Raw genomic sequence first — 17,382 nt, 5'->3', positions numbered from 1 at the left:
TTGACAAAGACCTTATTTTGCAACAATTTGTAGATGACACTAACTCCGTATTTCCAAATGATATTTCTTCAATTGTTCACTTTTAGCATTGCTTGGACACCTTTTGTAAAGCCAGTGGTTCAATTATAAACCATACCAAAATTGGTTTTAAAAGCTTTAATGGTTTGTTTCCTCAAGTTGTTTTAGATTCTCGACTCATGGTGTTAAGGAATGGTCATGTTTTTAGACTCTTAGGCATACCAATGGGCTTTAAGGTCTCATATTCTTAGAGGTGGGAATGGATGGTCTCCAAGTTCAAGCAGAAGTTGGCAAAGTGGAAAAATCACCACTCCTCTATCTCATCCAAATCATTTTTTTAAAGTCACTACCTTCTGCCTTCTCTAATATGTTTTTTATCCTTATTGGTTTCTAGCTAAGTACCAAATTAACCACATATTTCATTGGCTTTAGAGAGAGAGAGAGAGAGAGTCCCAACCGCAGCGATGTTGTGCAGCTCCACTTCCATGAAGGGAAAAAGAGCAAAGGAATGAAAGCTAGGCTTCTTTGAAGCCTACACATTTATTGAGCAGTGATCAAGGCTTGTTAACATGCCAAGTTTAATGATTAATGTATGCCAAATGTAACTTTAATGGGCCAACAGATATCTTGATGATGATAAAAAAGAGTATGCTTGAAGTGATTATAGATGGGAGTTTATGATCTAAAACTGCAGTGCCTGAAGTGCTCTATCGGCCTGTCTTTACGGCTCATCGATTACAGCTACAGTGAAAAAGTTATGGCAGCTTGAAGTTTGAGTCAATTACTGAACTGTACCAGATTGGGCAACTGCATGAGGGCAAGAGGCCAACACTTTACTATGAAGCTATTGGCCCTTGTTGTGTATAACAAGGAAAGATAGTCTACTTGTGTTGAAAGGAAAACTAGAAGGAAGGGAAAGCTTCAAACTTCAAGGAAGTAGCTTTACCCTTCCTTTTCACTTCTCGGAGGAAGTCAAGTTTTCCTCCAAAAATTCTTTTTTCTTCAAGGAGGTAGCTTCAAAGTGAAGAAAAGCCTTCACAAAAACAACGAGTTTTTGTGAAGAATCATCAAAGGTGTTCTTACAAGGAACGACAAGTGAAGCGCTTAAATTGCCGCAGGCGAGGTTCGCATGCAACGCAAATCACGGAGCATACAAAACACAAAGATATCAATTTCTCAAGGTACAAATGGTCATTTCTTTTTCTCTCTTTGCATTAGTGTGTGTTTACCATGGCCAGTGAGGATATCCCACCTACACACACGTTTGATATTGAGCACGTAGATCAAAATGAGGGCACCACGGGTGCTGCTGACACTAATATGCATGATGATGATGATGATCTAGGAGATCATGGGCTTGTAGATATAGCTTCTTTCAAGACTTTGGAACATCGCCAAAGCGTACTTGAAAGCAACCTCTCTGCACTCAATGCAAATGTTACCAATCTTACAGAGTTACTTGTGAAATTTATGAATTCACAGACAACTCAAGGAGCCACAAGTGGCACGGTTCAAGGGAACCAAGCTTGCATGAATCAAGGAGTCCAAGAGACAAGTGTTGTAGAAGATGCAGAAGGTAGCAATGCATTACTTAGGAATATCACCATTCCTGAGTTTCATGGGGAAGAGCGTGATTGCAACAAGGATGCGGTCAATACGTTTTTACACAAATGGACTAATACACATAGATTGAGACACATCCCGGATATAAAGACGGCTGTGGAAAAAGTCTATCTCTTAAAGGCAAGGCCTATAAGTGGTGGATGACATTTCCAATAGATGCTCGTCCTTCGTCTTGGGTTGCATTTCAAGCTTCTTTCTCCAATGAGTTTTTGGACTCCAATGAAGAAGATAAGAATTGGTTAGCATGGGATGCATGCCGCATGTCTGGCCTCTCTCTCACATAGTACCTTTCAAAGTATCGAGAAATCATTTAAAACTAGAAGGTCTAGATGAATTCCAAAAGATACGGGGTTTTAATAGGGGTCTTGACAAAGACTTGTCTTCATGTCAAGACCCAACATACAAAAAATTTGGAAGCAGCCATTAGTCATGCACAAAGATATGATGATGACCAAGAGAGGAAAGGAAATGTTTCCTACTCTAAGAATACTTTTGCTAAGAGCAATGTGGCTAAGAGCCAATGGCAAGGTAGATCTCCCACACGTTCCAAGAGGAATAAGAGACAATCTACCTCTCCACGCCCACAAGAGGCTAAGAAGCCTAAGCAATCACGAGATACTCCGCGTGGGTCTCTCAGCACTGCTGATTTAGAGCGTGCAAAGAAACACAATTTGTGTTTTAAATGTCTTTTGGAACAACATAACAAGAAAGATTGTCCTCTTTTGCAAGGCAAAGGCAAAGAAAAGGCCATGCACATGGTGCAATGCCTCACATTAGATTCATCTCCTAAATATTGTGTTGTAGAGGTTCTTCATATGGAAGAAAAGCACAAGTGTTGTGTGCTTGCTTCAATGTGGCAGCCCACCTTTGGTCCCCATGATTTGATTCGCATGCCTGGCACTGTTAACGGACAACGTATGCTAAGCAAAGTAAGTGCGATTTCTTTAAAACAGAGATACATTACCTTGGTCATGTGATCTCTTATTCTGGCATCAAGATGGACACTGACAAGGTCGCTGCCATTCTTCTGGCATCAAGATGGACACTGACAAGGTCGCTGCCATTCTTCGATGGCCACATCCCAACACGGTTGAGGAGCTTTAAATATTTTAGGCATGGCCGGATTTTATCGACAGTATATTCATGACTATGCCAAAATCACTGTTCCTATGACGGATTAACTTAAAGCAAAAGGTAAGACCTTTTATTGGGAAAAGGCCCAAAAACGCAGTTTAGAACAGCTCAAGGTAGCTATAGCCACTGCTCCCATCCTAGCAATCGTCGATCCACTTAAGTCGTTTGTGGTAGAGACTGATGCTAGTGATAAAGCCATCGATGCGGTACTTCTCCAGGAGGGAAGACCTATAGCCTTTGAAAGTAAAAAGTTAGATAGAGCTCAACATAATTATTCTGTCTATGAGAGAGAGCTCTATGCCATAGTTCACGCTTTACGAAAGTGGCGACACTATTTATATGGTGCCGAGTTTGAAGTAGTTTTTGACCACGAGAGTATCAAATGGTTTACTACTCAAACAGACTTGAAGGGCCGTAAAGCTAGATGGGCAAAAATCCTTCAAGATTATGATTGTAAGCTACGATATTGCAAGGGGTGATATAATGTAGTAGCAGATGCACTAAGTCGGATGCCTCAGATTAATTCACTTGCTTTCACGGAACTAAAGAGTGGATTTTTGGAGTCATTACATGGCAAGTGTGCACAAGATCAATCATATGCTAAAGTGTGGAGTGTAGTTTTAAAAAGGGATCCCTCACACTCACATGTCTCTAAACAGCTAGACCAACATGTCTCTGCACGCGCAGATAGAAACTCCAACACACAGAGCTCCACCCCTACTCAGGAACAACTTAAGCGATGGAAGAATTTTTCCATTGATGATGGCTACTTACTCCACAAAGGTAGAGTATGTGTGCCAAAGGACTCAGACACTAGGTGCCAAATCTTATTTGAGTGTCACGATAGTCCAAGTCCTGGTCATCCAGGTATCCGTAAGACGTATCCCTTAGTTCGACGACAATTTTATTGGTGGGGCATACATCATGAGAGTACGTACAAAATTGCCAACAGTGCCAAGTTAATAAGGCAGAGCGCCTCAAGGTAGGTGTCCTTTTACATACTTCAGATATTCCACAAGGTAAGTGGGAGAGTATCACTATGGATTTTGTAGTAGGACTACCTACTACAAATTGTGGCCATGCTGCCATTTGGGTAATTGTAGACCGTCTCACAAAGATGGGTCGATTCATTCCCACTAAGACTACGATTAAGACACCGAAATTAGCACGGCTATTTGTACAGCATATATATAAACTCTATGGTCTTCCAGATAGTATCATTAGTGACAAAGATCGAAAGTTCAATAATCACTTCTGGAGAGCTGTGTTCCAAAAGTTGGAAATTAAACTTAATCTAAGTACGACTGATCATCCAGAAACGGATGGTCAAATAGAAAGAGTTAATCAAGTGCGCTACGAGCATATGTTAGCAAGAAGCAAACGAATTGGGAAGACTACTTACCTTTATTGGAATTTGCTTATAATAGTTCAAAGCATGTGACTACAGGGTTTAGTCCATTTATGCTTTTGTATGGATTTCAACCTAGATTACCCGTTACGGTGGGGTTGGCTAAGGAGAAGATACAACAAGCGAAGGATTTTCTCCAAGAACATTTTGACATGTTTCGAGTTGCTCGACAGAATGTTAAGCAAGCTCAAGATTGATATAAGAAGTACGCAGATGAGCATCGACGTCTTGCTACTTTCGAAGAAGGAGACAAGGTTTTCCTCAAAGTTCTGGAGCATTCAGAAAGTCTAAAGACGGGAAAAGTTGCTAAACTTTCACCATGCTATTGTGGACCGTTTACCATTCTCAAAGGTATAGGTCAAGTGGCCTATAAGTTAGCCCTTCCAGAGCACTCATGAGTTCATCTTGTTTTTCATGTTAGCCGTTTATGAAACCAGCGAGGACAGAATGATAATTTCATTGACACAAGTGTGTTGGTTGACCTTATCGCACTGCCAAGCATTCCTCATGAGCCCGAAAAGATTTTGGATTCTCATGAGCTTCGCACCAGACATCATGTCAGACGACAGGTGTTGGTAAAATGGCTAGATAGACCTGAAGAAGGTTCTACATGGGAGATTGTCTCCGCACTTAAGAAACGTTTTCCTACGTTCATTTTCGAGGACGAAAATGATTCTCCAAAGGGGGGGTAATGTAAAGACATGGGTCCTATGGGCAAGGCCACCGGCATGGCCGGATAGTGTGTACGCTAGGGGGAGGCTATAAGATAGCACGGTTGGCTGGAGACTAGCACACGCATTACCACCGCCCTTTCAGCATCGGTCTTTTCAGATCAGTGAATCACATTTATGATCGCCAAGTTATTACCAGTTTAAGTTTTCCCGGGGGACGGTTCTGTGCCAGGTTGGTTGCCTCGTTCGGTGTGCCGTTTGGGAATTTAGAGCCTCACCAGGGTTTGTATGCATTCTATGCAGCTTGAGAACTCTATAGGAATCTACGGCTCATCTCACAGAGTTTGAGTTGATGAGAGAATACGGCTTGAGGCCAGTGTAAGTTGCCGGCACTGCTAAGCTGGATAATTTTTGGCATCACCCGAGAAGCTGATACAAGCAAACGGAGTGCAAAGGGAATGCCTTCAGGAAACTGCAATCACCTATACCTGCATCTAAGGCATGTGGCATTATATGAGATGTTGATACGGACAACAAAATTCACGGTGATAATGTTAGTCAAGAACTGTTGGAGAAAGATGTTTGACTTGGCAACACTTTGCTAGATTTGCATGGTAAATGTGGTGCTTTTATAAAGATGCTTGGCTCCCCAATGCCCAAGGGTAGGCTAAGCCGCCCAATTGAGGGGAACCGGCCGTCCAAGGAGGTGACCACCCATGACTGCCCAAAATCCATTCAATGGCCGCCCAAAGGGGGTTCAGTGAGTGCGGATGGGGAAAAAGAAAAGGAAGAAAAGACCATGGCATCGATTAGGCAACGATCACAAGTGCAGGTAGGGAAAAGAAGGCTCGGGCCGGGTGCCATGAGCCTCGGATGGCGACGGCCATGAAGCAAAAAGCAAAGGCGAGATCAAGGCGCTCTTGTTTGGGGCCAATTGCGACAATTTTTGGGAAGTTGCAAGCCCGACCTGCCATGTCATAGCACCCGCTCCCATGCCACGTCAGTCACGGCGTCGTGACTGCGTGAACGGGCTTATTTTTAGAGCTTTTGGAGGGCATAAACGAGGAGGGAGGAGTAGGGCATGAACAAAAATGAAAGCGGGGAGAGCTTAAGGAGAGAAATAAGGGGATTGCTATCTCTCTCTCGCTCTCAACCTCGCTCTCGACATCAAGGAGAAGGGAAAAAAGGAGGGCGTCGACCAGCGCAACGAGCATGGAAGCAAGGGAGGAAAGGAAGAGTCGTGACGCGGGCTGTAGAGAGAATGGTTGAGCATGGCCAAGAAGGAAAAAATGCGTAGCTCACTAGCGCGCTCGGTTTAGGTGCCAGTCCCGCCGGATTTGGTGAAGTTCTAGACTCACCCTACCACATCATCAAGAGGGTTCATATGCCACATTAGTCATGGCGCCGTGAACTGATGGGCAAAGGCAAAAATAGGGTGTAGAAAACTAAAAGAAGGAGGAGCATAAACGTGTGAGGAAGAGTATTTGAAGCAAGGGAGAGAGGAGGGAGGGAGAAAGAGTCGACTTTCTTCCTCTCAAGCTCTCAAAGCTCTCTCATTCTCTCGCATGCTCTCCGAGAAGCAAGCCACGCTCTCTCTCATGCTTAAGCAAGGGAGGAAGAAGGAGAGACTCTATCTCTTGAGCAGTTGCAAGCCCAGACTGCCATGTCATGTATGATGCCGTGATTGCACGGAGGGGCTTATTTTTTGAGCTTTTGGAGGGCATAAATGAGGAGGGAGGAGTAGAGCATGAACAAAAAGGAAAGCTGGGAGGGATTAAGGAGAGTAAGAAGGGGCTCGCCATCTCTCACTTGCTCTCGACCTCACTCTTGATCTCGCTCTCAACATCAAGGAGAAGGGAAGAAAGGAGGGCGTCAACCAACACAGCGAGCAAGGAAGCAGGGGAGGAAAAGAAGAGTCGCACCTGGTTGTAGAGTCGCACCGAGCTATAGAGAGCTCGGTTGAGCATGGCCAATAAGGAAAAAATGCGTAGCTCACGAGCAAGCTTGGTTTCAGTGCCACTCCCACCAAATCTGGTAAAGTTCAAGACCCACCCTACCACGTCATCAAGAGGGTTCATATTCCACATCAGTCACGGCGTCGTGAGATTGATGGGCAAAGGAAAAAATAGGGTGTAGAAAACTAAAAGAAGGAGGAGCATAAATGTGTGAGGAAGATTATTCAAAGCAAGGGAGAGAGGAGGGAGGGAGAAAGAGGCGTCTCTCTTTCTCTCAAGCTCTCAAGGCTCTCTCATTCTCTCGCATGCTCTCGATGGCAAGCCACACTATCTCTCGTGATTAAGCAAGGGAGGAAGAAGGGGAGACTCTATCTCTCAAACTCGCTCTTGAGGCTTAAGCAATGAAAAGCAAGACTCTCTTCCTCTCTCTCTCTCTCTCTCTCTCTCTCTCTCTCTCTATCGTGCTTGAGCAAGGAAGTAAGCCATGTTCTCTCTCTGAAAATTGAAGGAAAAGAAATCCGGCTCCCTCTCATCCAATAAGGAGCAAGTAAGCTCACTCTATCGATCTCTGTAAGAGAAATCATCAAGGGCACATAGAGCCTGAAGACAATTAAAAGAAGAAGTTTGCAGCTTATTGTTGGTAACTGAGGCATTAGGATAGCGAAAGCTCTTGAGGGCTATTAAAGGAGGGAAAGATCAACATAAAAGTAGAAGATTTGCAGAATCCAAGAGGCAATTAAAGCAAGAAGACCGACATTGAGGAAAAGTATCGTCAACTTAAATTTAAATTATCATCTTGATACGTCTCAAACACAACATCCCGTGAAACTAGAATACGCTTTGTTTATGGATGATGCAACCTATAACCTTTGCTTTCAGCACTACAACAAACAAAAATACATTTGACAGCCTTATCATCCAATTTTTAGCGCTGTGTTTGTGGCACCAAAGCATATGCCAAACAACCAAAAACATGCATGTGCTCAATAGAAGGCTTTCTATCATGCCATATATCATATGGAGTGATAGATTGAAAAATCTTTCGTAGGACACCTATTTAGTACACAAGTGGCACACATGATGGCCTCAAGACAAAAATAATGCGGGAAAGCTTGACTTTTGACCATACATCGTGCCATTTTTGTAAGTGACCAGTTTTTTCTCTTAGAAACACCATTTTGTTGAGGCCTATAAGGCACTGTACATTGATGTTTTATACCACGAATATCCAAAAATGAATTAAATTCATCAGACATATTCTCCCCCCCTTGATCATAACGGAGGGTGTCCATAGTACACTTTGAGCCATTTTGAGCCATAGCCAAAAATTGTTTGAGGCACATAAATACTTCGAAATTTTCTTTAAGCGGAAATACCCATGCATGCCTAGAGTAATCATTAACTAAAGTCACAAAGTAAAGGTAATTTCCCAAGGATGGAGTTTGCATGGCCCACAAACATCACTATGCACAAGATGCAACCTGCATGTGGCCCTAATTGAATCATCCTTAACTTAGAACGCTGCATCTTACCCAAAATATAGCCTTCACAAATATGTTTGACATGTGCTTCAAGAGGTGGCAATGAAGCAACCATATCAGATTTTTGCGAACGCAACAAACTTGCAAAATTTAAATGACTAAAACATGCATGCCAAAGGTTTGCATCTGAAATAGCCTTTGAATCCACAATTGCAGTTGCAAAATTTTTCCCACACTTGTCATACAAAGTGATCTTATACAACCCACGACATAATATGCCAGACGCAATAATTTCATCACCAAAACTGAGATCATGGATTGTATATCTGTCATCCACAAACTTGACTGCAAGTCCAAGTCTAGCAAGTGCAGATATAGAAAAAAGATTCTTCTTGATACTAGGTAAATAAAAGTGTATCAACAAGTGTGAAAGAACTGCCATTTGTAGTAGTAAGAATAATCTTTTCAACTCCTTGAACCGGATAAGAGGCATTGTTGGCACAAGTGGCTGAATTCCCATGATGAACAGACTCAAGAGAGGTGAACAATTCACAATGTGAGGTAATGTGATTTGTAGCACCATTGTCGAAATACCACACATGTGAATCTACAGCACTGACATGCATGCATCATGGACAACAGGATTGTAAGTGAACTCTGCACTAAAAGCCCATTCTGCATCAACATTAGCATCACAGTCTCCTTTCATAGAAGACTCAATAACGATTGTATTTGTAGTGGAACCACCCTCTTTTCTCTTAGTCTCTTTGGACTTCAACTTAGGACACTACTTGATCAAGTGATCATTAGCTTTATAATAATGGCAACACATCTTCTTTTTGCTCTAATCATCAGAATTTCCAGAAAAATTTCTGCCAACAGAAGTATTAGGAACAGGTGATGTTCCACTTGCAGAAGAACAATAAGAAGTGGTTGCATTGCTGTTGACACCCTTTCTTTGAGCAACAATAAAATCCTATTCAATTGCACGTTGTCTAGTCCTGTTTTTTTTGGAAAGTGACTCTTGCAATAGTAATGTGCATAATGCATCAAACTCGACAACTTGAGGATTTCCTTGGGTCATAAGTCTCCAAGTACTAGTAAAAATCTGGTAAGGCATCAAGAACAGTCTGCACAAGGGAACTGTCTGAAATGACTTCACCTGCAAAGATGAGTTGCTCATTGATATGCTTGAAAACAGCAAGGAAAGTGTCCATATTATCTTCCTCATGCATAATCTTCGACTCCAACTCTTTACGTAGCAATGCAATTTTTGCCTCATTGTGGCTTGCATAAAGACCAGTTAGAATATCCCAAGCCTATTTTGTAGATTTTGCTGAATGAATGTGAGGAGTAATGGTGCGCTTCACAAAAAACGCAATAAATGCCTCATTGTGGCTTGCATAAAGACTAGTTAGAATATCCCAAGCCTATTTTGCAGATTTTGCTGAATGAATGTGAGGAGTAATGGTGCGCTTCACAAAAAACGCAATCAATGCATGAGCCTAGGAATCCTTTACATACCAACGAGCTTGTTCTATTGTAGAAAAAACAACCCTAACAGCAGCAATCCTTGCAGTATCCTCAACATCGTCTACACAATAGGGAAAATTTGGACTCACAAAGGGGCCTTAGAGGGAGTTTGACTTCCTCTCTCATGTCCAAAATGGGCGTGTGGTAATTTTTTTGAAAATCAACTCTAAACTTGGCGGAGATTTGACAGTTAGAATCTACTCTTCAAGCTCTTTCTATTGATATATAGCACGCCATGAGATTCCTCATATTTTGAAAGATTCTATTTTTGATTCTCTTGTGATGTGACAACTCCGTCAAGAATCTAGAGAAACAAAAATAAAATCTTTCAAAATATGAGGAATCTCATGGCGTGCTATATATCATTAGAAAGAGCTTGAAGAGGAGGTTCTAACTGCCAAATCTCCGCCAAGTTTAGAGTTGATTTGCAAAAATTTTACCGCAGGCCCGTTTTGGACATGAGAGAGGAAGTCAAACTCCTTATAAGGCCCCTTTGTGAGTCCAAATTTTCCCTAATGTCCTCAGAACTAGTACGTACATCAATGCCCTGCACCATATTCTAGACGCCCTTTGACACAAGAACATGCTTCATCATGTAAGCGCACATAGAATATTTTCCCCATCCAATGTGTCCTCAACAGCAAACATCTTGAATACATCTGTGTTGTTGTCAGCCATGGTAAATTCTACACCTGATGTGAAAACTGCTCGAAAAGAGGAGAAATGAAGAGGGAACAACACATCTATATAGCACAAACCATAGAAGACTATAATCGACCTATTATGCAAAAAACGACACTGATAAGAATTTTGCACAAAATGAAAATATAGCATGTGCAATACTGCTTGTAGTGGAAACGGAGGCCAAAATGAGCTGGAATCAGAAATTTGAGCAGACTAGGCTCTACGAGTTCTCCCAAATTTTTTGTCGACCTGAGAACGCTTGCCAAATCTCACAAAAATTGGAGAAAGTGAGGAGGCGTGTGCTGGAGCTGCTGGAGACTAAGCCAGGGAGCACGCAACCTACTATGATACCAATTGTTAGAATTAGGGTTGCATGAAAACACACACAGCTTGGAGACGACAAAGGAACCTCAAGGCACAGAACAGAGAGTGTACTACTTAGTGTGCAATGGAAAGATAGATAGCCCTAGAATGAATGGGCATATATACAATGCATGGGGGAAAAAACCTCCTAAAGAGGGAAAAAAATGCCCCGAGAGTCCTAGGTGTGTTCACACACATCACTACCACATGTATATGGTAACAAAGGCTTTCAAAGTGGACAACGCGCCTTGAGCTACATCCAGATCAATCCTTTTCAATGGACAATGAATTTTTGCTTGGGCTTTTTGAAAGACGACAACCTTTATGGCAGACAATTCTTTCCTTTTTGGCTCCAATTGTGAGAGTGGCTTTCTTCTTGTTTCTAGTATCTCCTTATTGGTGCAAATTGGTGGTCATTTACATATGCTTTACGTTTCTAGATGAAAGTTTTACTATTCTTTTCTTTGAGTTAGTCACCTTTGGGTTCATGTCGATTGTTCTCGATAAGCGAGTATGATTTTTTCCCAATATTCTTGCGAAAGAAGCTTCTTTGAAGGACTTATTTCAATTTTGTCCTAAGCCATCCAAGCAGGTTGAAAATCCACCAAAATGGACGGAAAGCTTGTACAAGGTACTAAAAAAACTATCAAATATAATTGATGGTGTTCTTGAGTGGTACCCCAAGTTGGCCATATCCGGAAGCAAACAAAGTTTTCTACATGTTTGAATGAAACTCATATGAATGCGATGAAAAACAAAACTACTCAGCAATAGGCAGGACCCTTGAGCCTTTTTAAAGGTGGGGAGGTTGTAAATGTGAGTGATGCTACCAACGAGGGTGCATGCATTGCCGATAATTATGATAGCACTAGCATCAATGGACATTGATACTTAAGACATTTGAGACATTTTTGCTAGTTGTTGTTTTTTATTTGAGGTTGCAAAAATTGGAGAGAGAGAGAGAGAGAGAGAGAGAGAGAGAGAGAGAGAGAGAGAGAGAGAGAGAGAGAGAGAGAGAGAGAGAGAGGTTGAATTATCATCCACGGAGGTCAGATATGACCCATCGGACCAAAAAAAAACATTACAACGATTCCCACTAAGCAGAATAAGAGGATACATATCAATTAAGGACGGAGGGTCTATTGGGAGGGTAAAAGGAAAGGGAAATGGAGAAATCAAAAACTTGGGGAGGGTCAACTGTGGAGAGAGCTAATTTGGGGTTTTGAAACACTTGGATGATGGCTTTACCACCTCGGTAGACTGTCCATTTACCTTGTTTGTGGGCTTCATGTACCTTCTTGAGCTCACTTGCTTTGGTTTTGAGTTGGTTTGCGGTTAATTCTTCGGTGAACCAAAACGTTGTTGCCTTGAGGAGACGGGATTGGTGAAACTTACCTTTTTCCGTTCTTCTTTGTTCTTGAAGGTGATAATACAATGCTTGTGTGGCACATGCTTGTGTGTGTGATTGATCCGGGAAATGGTTTGAGGCTCAATGTTGACAGTTTGAAGAGTCTCATTGAGTCTAGCGACTGCCCCTTCGAGAGTGTCCTTGCTTGTGCACCAAGGTGCGTGAAGTCCTCCAATCCTTACCTTAAGGCCAAGGGATTCTTGTAGTTTGTATTCTTATAAAACTGCTTGAATCTTGGTGTCAATCTTCTCGTGTGTCACTTCATGGGCTTCCTTCACTGCTTTGATGATTTTGGTAAGGGATGCTTCAACACCTTGGGATTTTGTGAGTAGGGCTTGGCTCTCTATCTTTGTCTCCTCTAACTTAAGAAAACGTTGGTTGAGTCGCTCATTCTCTCCAATAATTCTTGAATTTGGGCTTCAAGAGCAATAATCCTTGCTTCTTCACAAGTGGCAGGATCCTTCTTAGCTGTAGCTACCACCGCAAGGAAACTCTTGCATGTGCTAGCCATTGGTGTGTTGAAGGAGGCCATTGGATTTTCAGATCTTCTTGACTCTATTGTGTGAGCAAGCACGACTATGGGAACCCAGCTCAAACTTGTTTGATGGTGCTTAAAGAAAATGAGAAGCAGGGAAAGAGTAGCTAGATGATTCCGAAACGGGGATCTGCAACTCGTCGAAACAAGGCTGTCAGGCTATTGTTGCTAGCGATGGTGTGCACATAGCTTCTATTGGTGATGGCAAGGCAGTGAAGGCCGGATCCATTTTTTTTGTTGGTAGTGGCGAGACAATGATGAGAGATGCAGATGCCCCCCCGAGGGCTGCCCCTTATCCCAAGGGAAGACTTGCTGGCTAAGTTTGCAGTAACAGCTAGGGTTATAGTTACGGGGAGTTACACACACACACACACACACACAAAGAGAGAGAGAGAGAGAGAGAGAGAGAGAGAGAGAGAGAGAGAGAGAGAGAGAGAGAGAGAGAGAGAGAGAGAGAGAGAGGGGGGGGGGATTAAGAAAAAAATCTCACTCCAAAAATTGATTTTGGATCGAAGCGAGTTTTTTTTCTCGGTTGAGCAAAAATTGGAAAAAAGATCCCTCCAAAAGCTCCCTCGAAACCTCAACTCAGCAATCGTATGTGCTCCAGGTGTTGCAAGGTAGTAAAAAATAATGCTTGTCTATGGTTCAACTATTGATCAAATGAAGAAGTCCTAAGGTCTTTGCAAGATGTTACCAGTCATATCAATCTTAAAGTATTGTATTATAAAGACGATAATTGTAAAAGCCTGGATATTCCTTTGTGGAACACTTGGAGATGTCTCACTCAATGGTTCATCTAAAATCAAAGAAATGGCTCTGTCTTCAAGCACCATTCAGCCTACCCCATTTGGCTTTTGAACTATGAGTTAAAACACTGAGTTTTGAACCTGTGTAAAAAAGCTTAAGAAGCTCTCCCTGATGTTCTCAATGTTTCTAGCATATTTAAGTCTACTAGATGGCATAAATGGAAATCAATAGCCCCCTTGTTTCACAGTTTCTGCAAGATTCAAAATGTTTCATTTGATGTAATGTCCCATCTAGCGTTGGGGCTGTCCCATCCCCTACTTGTGGGATCTTTGTACCTCTTTCCTCAAAATTTTTAATACATTTTCACTCTTTATAATAATAATAGTTAAAAGAAGATGGTGTAGCTAAAAGGTAGGAAAAGGCTATTATTAAATTAAAAAACGTGGAGCTACAAAGAAGGAAAAGTATTGAATTCTCAAGTCTCAAAGGGAAGCTCGTAATACAAAGAAAAAGGAGAGTATTATGGATATTACGACGTTTAAGGAGTTTTTCCCCTTCACAACTTTCCTTTTTTTTTTTTTTTTTGCAAAACTCAAAATATTATATTGATCAACCCAAAAAATATAAATTTTTGTCGTGCTTCCATCGAGCCATGACATCACAAGGAGACCGGGGGAGTCACTCTAGAAGGACCACATCTTAAACCTTGTTAGCATGTTCCCCCGATGCTCTTCAACTTGATCCACTCATCCGAGTTCTTCCATTTCCCTAGGGTTAGAATCATCTTCCTACTTTCTTGAATTATTTTGTTATTTCCAAAAACTTGGCTGTTTCCATGGTGTTACTGAACACTCGATTGTTCCTCATCTTCAAGATCTGTTTTAAGTAGCAGTATCTGACAATTTGGGTTGCATTAGCATCTCCTAGTTCTTAAAAGTCTTTCCTCCCATAAGGAGATCATTTAAATTATAGAAACATATCTTCCAATTCCTTTGGACCCACTTGCAGATACCTCCTGATGCTAGAACGCAAATCGTTGGGCATTTCATGAAGAGATGGGAGAGGTCTATCTGTTTTGCATTGTGAGCATATGTGTGGGACAATAATCCTAGCAAGAACCTTCACTCCGATTGGTAAGGATCCCAACAGTACCTTCCCGAGGAAGATCTTCGTATCCTGAGGCAACTGTGGGCACATCATGTTCTTGGTAACTGTCACCCATCTTCTTTTTGGCTAGTTCATCCCCCTTGTTTGTTCAGGAGCAGGAACTAATCTGTCGATGACATAAGTGTGAGGTAGATTTCTTAAGTTTGAGGTCTATAGAAGTGTATATCCTTAGGCCAGTGTCAAGATTTCCATTTAGACTCAAACTCGCAGCTAGGGAGGTCCCACTTCTCTAGCCTTTCAAGCACTCTACTAATTAACAGTCTCTCATTCCCATTAAAATTGTATTCAAGAACCATTCGGTCACTTTGTTTCCATCGGTTACAGCTATAATCCCAAAGGTGACACACACGTTTAACACCTTTGTTGTTGATCTTTCTGGCCATTTCCCTCCATAATGGGTGTAAGAGGATGGTTACTAACTTAGACAACCATGGGGCCCAATGAGTAGTAGAGTTGTGACAATACCTCACAAGCTCTCTCCACTCCAACGTCTCTGTTTCTTTCTTACATTTCCAAACTAGCTCGCCCGTTGATCCCCATAGCTTTAGGCTAGTCCACAGGGGGCAAGTAGTTTGTCGTGCACTTTGAGCCCTTTCCACTGATCGCCTATTGAGTAGAGCTTGGCATTGTCCATCAAGGACTTGGCCATAATAGCCCAAGACTGGTTTTGCTTCGAGAGTGAAGCCATGAACTTAGCACACTAGGCCTTTGCATGTGTGCTAGGATTCAAAATCCCTTGATTGCCTTACTCCATGGGTCTCACAATTGTTTCCCAGCTAGGCCACTTCCATAGTGTTGAGTCTTTGGTGTTGTTCTTCCGCAAGAATATTTTGACCATTTTGAAGAAATCGTTTCAATTGATTTCAATGGTTCGTTGCTTAAACAACTTTACAAATTTTAAAAAATACCACTAATCCCACTAAGACACGGCGGGTACTCGACTCTTATTGAGAAGTTATTTGGACCATCAACTCAACAAAAGCTTAGAGAGATCAAGTCAACCACAACTAGCTTTTTAGATTGTTTGGAAACAAAAGAGTCTTTACAAGACAGACGTGCATTGTGACACATACATAGACATATGGAGGTAGGGTGAGACAAAAACTAGAAACTTGAAAAAAAAAACTTTGAAGAAAGAAGAGAGGATGAGGGTTTCCCTCTGCCTACACATGTATGTCACCTAAGCTTGTTTTCTCCATACTGCCCAACCTTCAAAGAAACTTCATTACCCACTCTCCTCGATTGAAGTGCCCTTTCTGGAGATGTTGCTCCAAGATTCCCTTTTCAATGGAGTTGTGCCGCTACTTTCTCGGAGCCTACCCAGCCCTACTCATTCTTCTATCCCTATTTTATCGAGTGCTTCCATGACAATGCAACAAACATAGCAATCTCACTTTGTGCCAGAGCAGAGAACGCTATCGAGTCTTCTCCAGAACTCACATGCCCTATTGGGACATGGCCGAGTTGGAGGTGAAGGTGTGTGGATGCTTCCCAAATTGACTCTGCCCCTTGATACTCATGCGCCCTCTTATATTGACATCACAAAAACTGTTCTACACTACTATCCCATCAACCCATTGTTTTGTCCCTCCTTCTTTAAGGAGCAAGGTATGGCTTTTCCTAATAGCTCCATGGATAGTCTATTGATTAAAAGTACCCCCCTCTCTTTCTTCAAATGGTACAAAGGTTTCAATCCTAAGGGGGACAAGTCCTATTGTGTCCCCATGTGGGTGGACTTCCCAGAACTTCCTATTGATTTCTACCCTTGGCTGAGGAACATAGGAATCATGGTGGGTAAAGTTCTAGGGGAAAACCCTATAGGGGGTATACCCCAGGTGGCATCCTCAACTACTAATAGAAGTTGAATAAGCAAGACCCTGAAGGAAGAAATCCCCATTAAGGACAACAATTGATTTGTAAGGTCTCCACCTTTCTAGCTACCGGGAATGAACTCAAAGATTTAGGAGGAAGCATTGGTCATATAGTCAGGTAAAAAAACTATCTCAAAAGTAATAAAAATGGTATTTTTGGAATCTTAAGCATAGAAAACCCCGGGCTATAAATTTCTAGAATTAAATTCAGACAAATACTGACCCCACTAGTCCTTCCGAGAGATTCAATGTAAATTGAGTTATGAAGAAAATTTAAATGGTTCCAATAATCATTTAAGCATAGACTTTACTAAAGGCCTCTGAGATATTTTATAGATATTTACCAATTAAGCAAAAATAGGTCACAATATAGCATATTTGATTTTTAAAGCTAGGAGGTGATGGGAGGGGTCATCACTGACCTACCAGGGACTAGAAAAGTAGTAGCGGGCGCTAGGGAAGCTGTAGGGATGCCTTGGGATGCAAGCTACTGCCATTTCCTGTCTGTGAGTGCACATAAATCTATAAATAAGACCCCTTGCTTCACAGTTTCACTCAGACTCAGAGTCCTCGCCATTTCTCTCTCACATAGAGAGAACTCTACTAAAAAATCACTAAAGAGCAAAAATTCTAGCTGATTATCCATGGTAATTAGCGTAATCACTTTTGAATTAGCAAAATTAAGCTAGTTTATCTCTATTTTCTTAATCAAATTAATTAATCAAAAAGATTAAAATTATTTATAATCTAAATTACTCTCTTAATTATTAATATACTGCTAATT

At 41.7% G+C, this 17,382-nt stretch overlaps 1 pseudogene; it reads left to right on the top strand.

The window, feature by feature from the left end:
• Positions 1-6,522: 6,522 nt before the first annotated feature.
• LOC147456091 (uncharacterized) lies at positions 6,523-11,644 on the top strand (annotated as a pseudogene).
• Positions 11,645-17,382: the final 5,738 nt, after the last annotated feature.

Source organism: Adiantum capillus-veneris, chromosome 6, assembly GCF_014529385.1.
Source record: "Adiantum capillus-veneris isolate H3 chromosome 6, ASM1452938v2, whole genome shotgun sequence".
NCBI classification, from domain to species: Eukaryota; Viridiplantae; Streptophyta; class Polypodiopsida; order Polypodiales; family Pteridaceae; genus Adiantum; species Adiantum capillus-veneris.
Note: the sequence above shows the minus strand (reverse complement) of the source record. Positions and strands in the feature narration are given on the sequence as shown.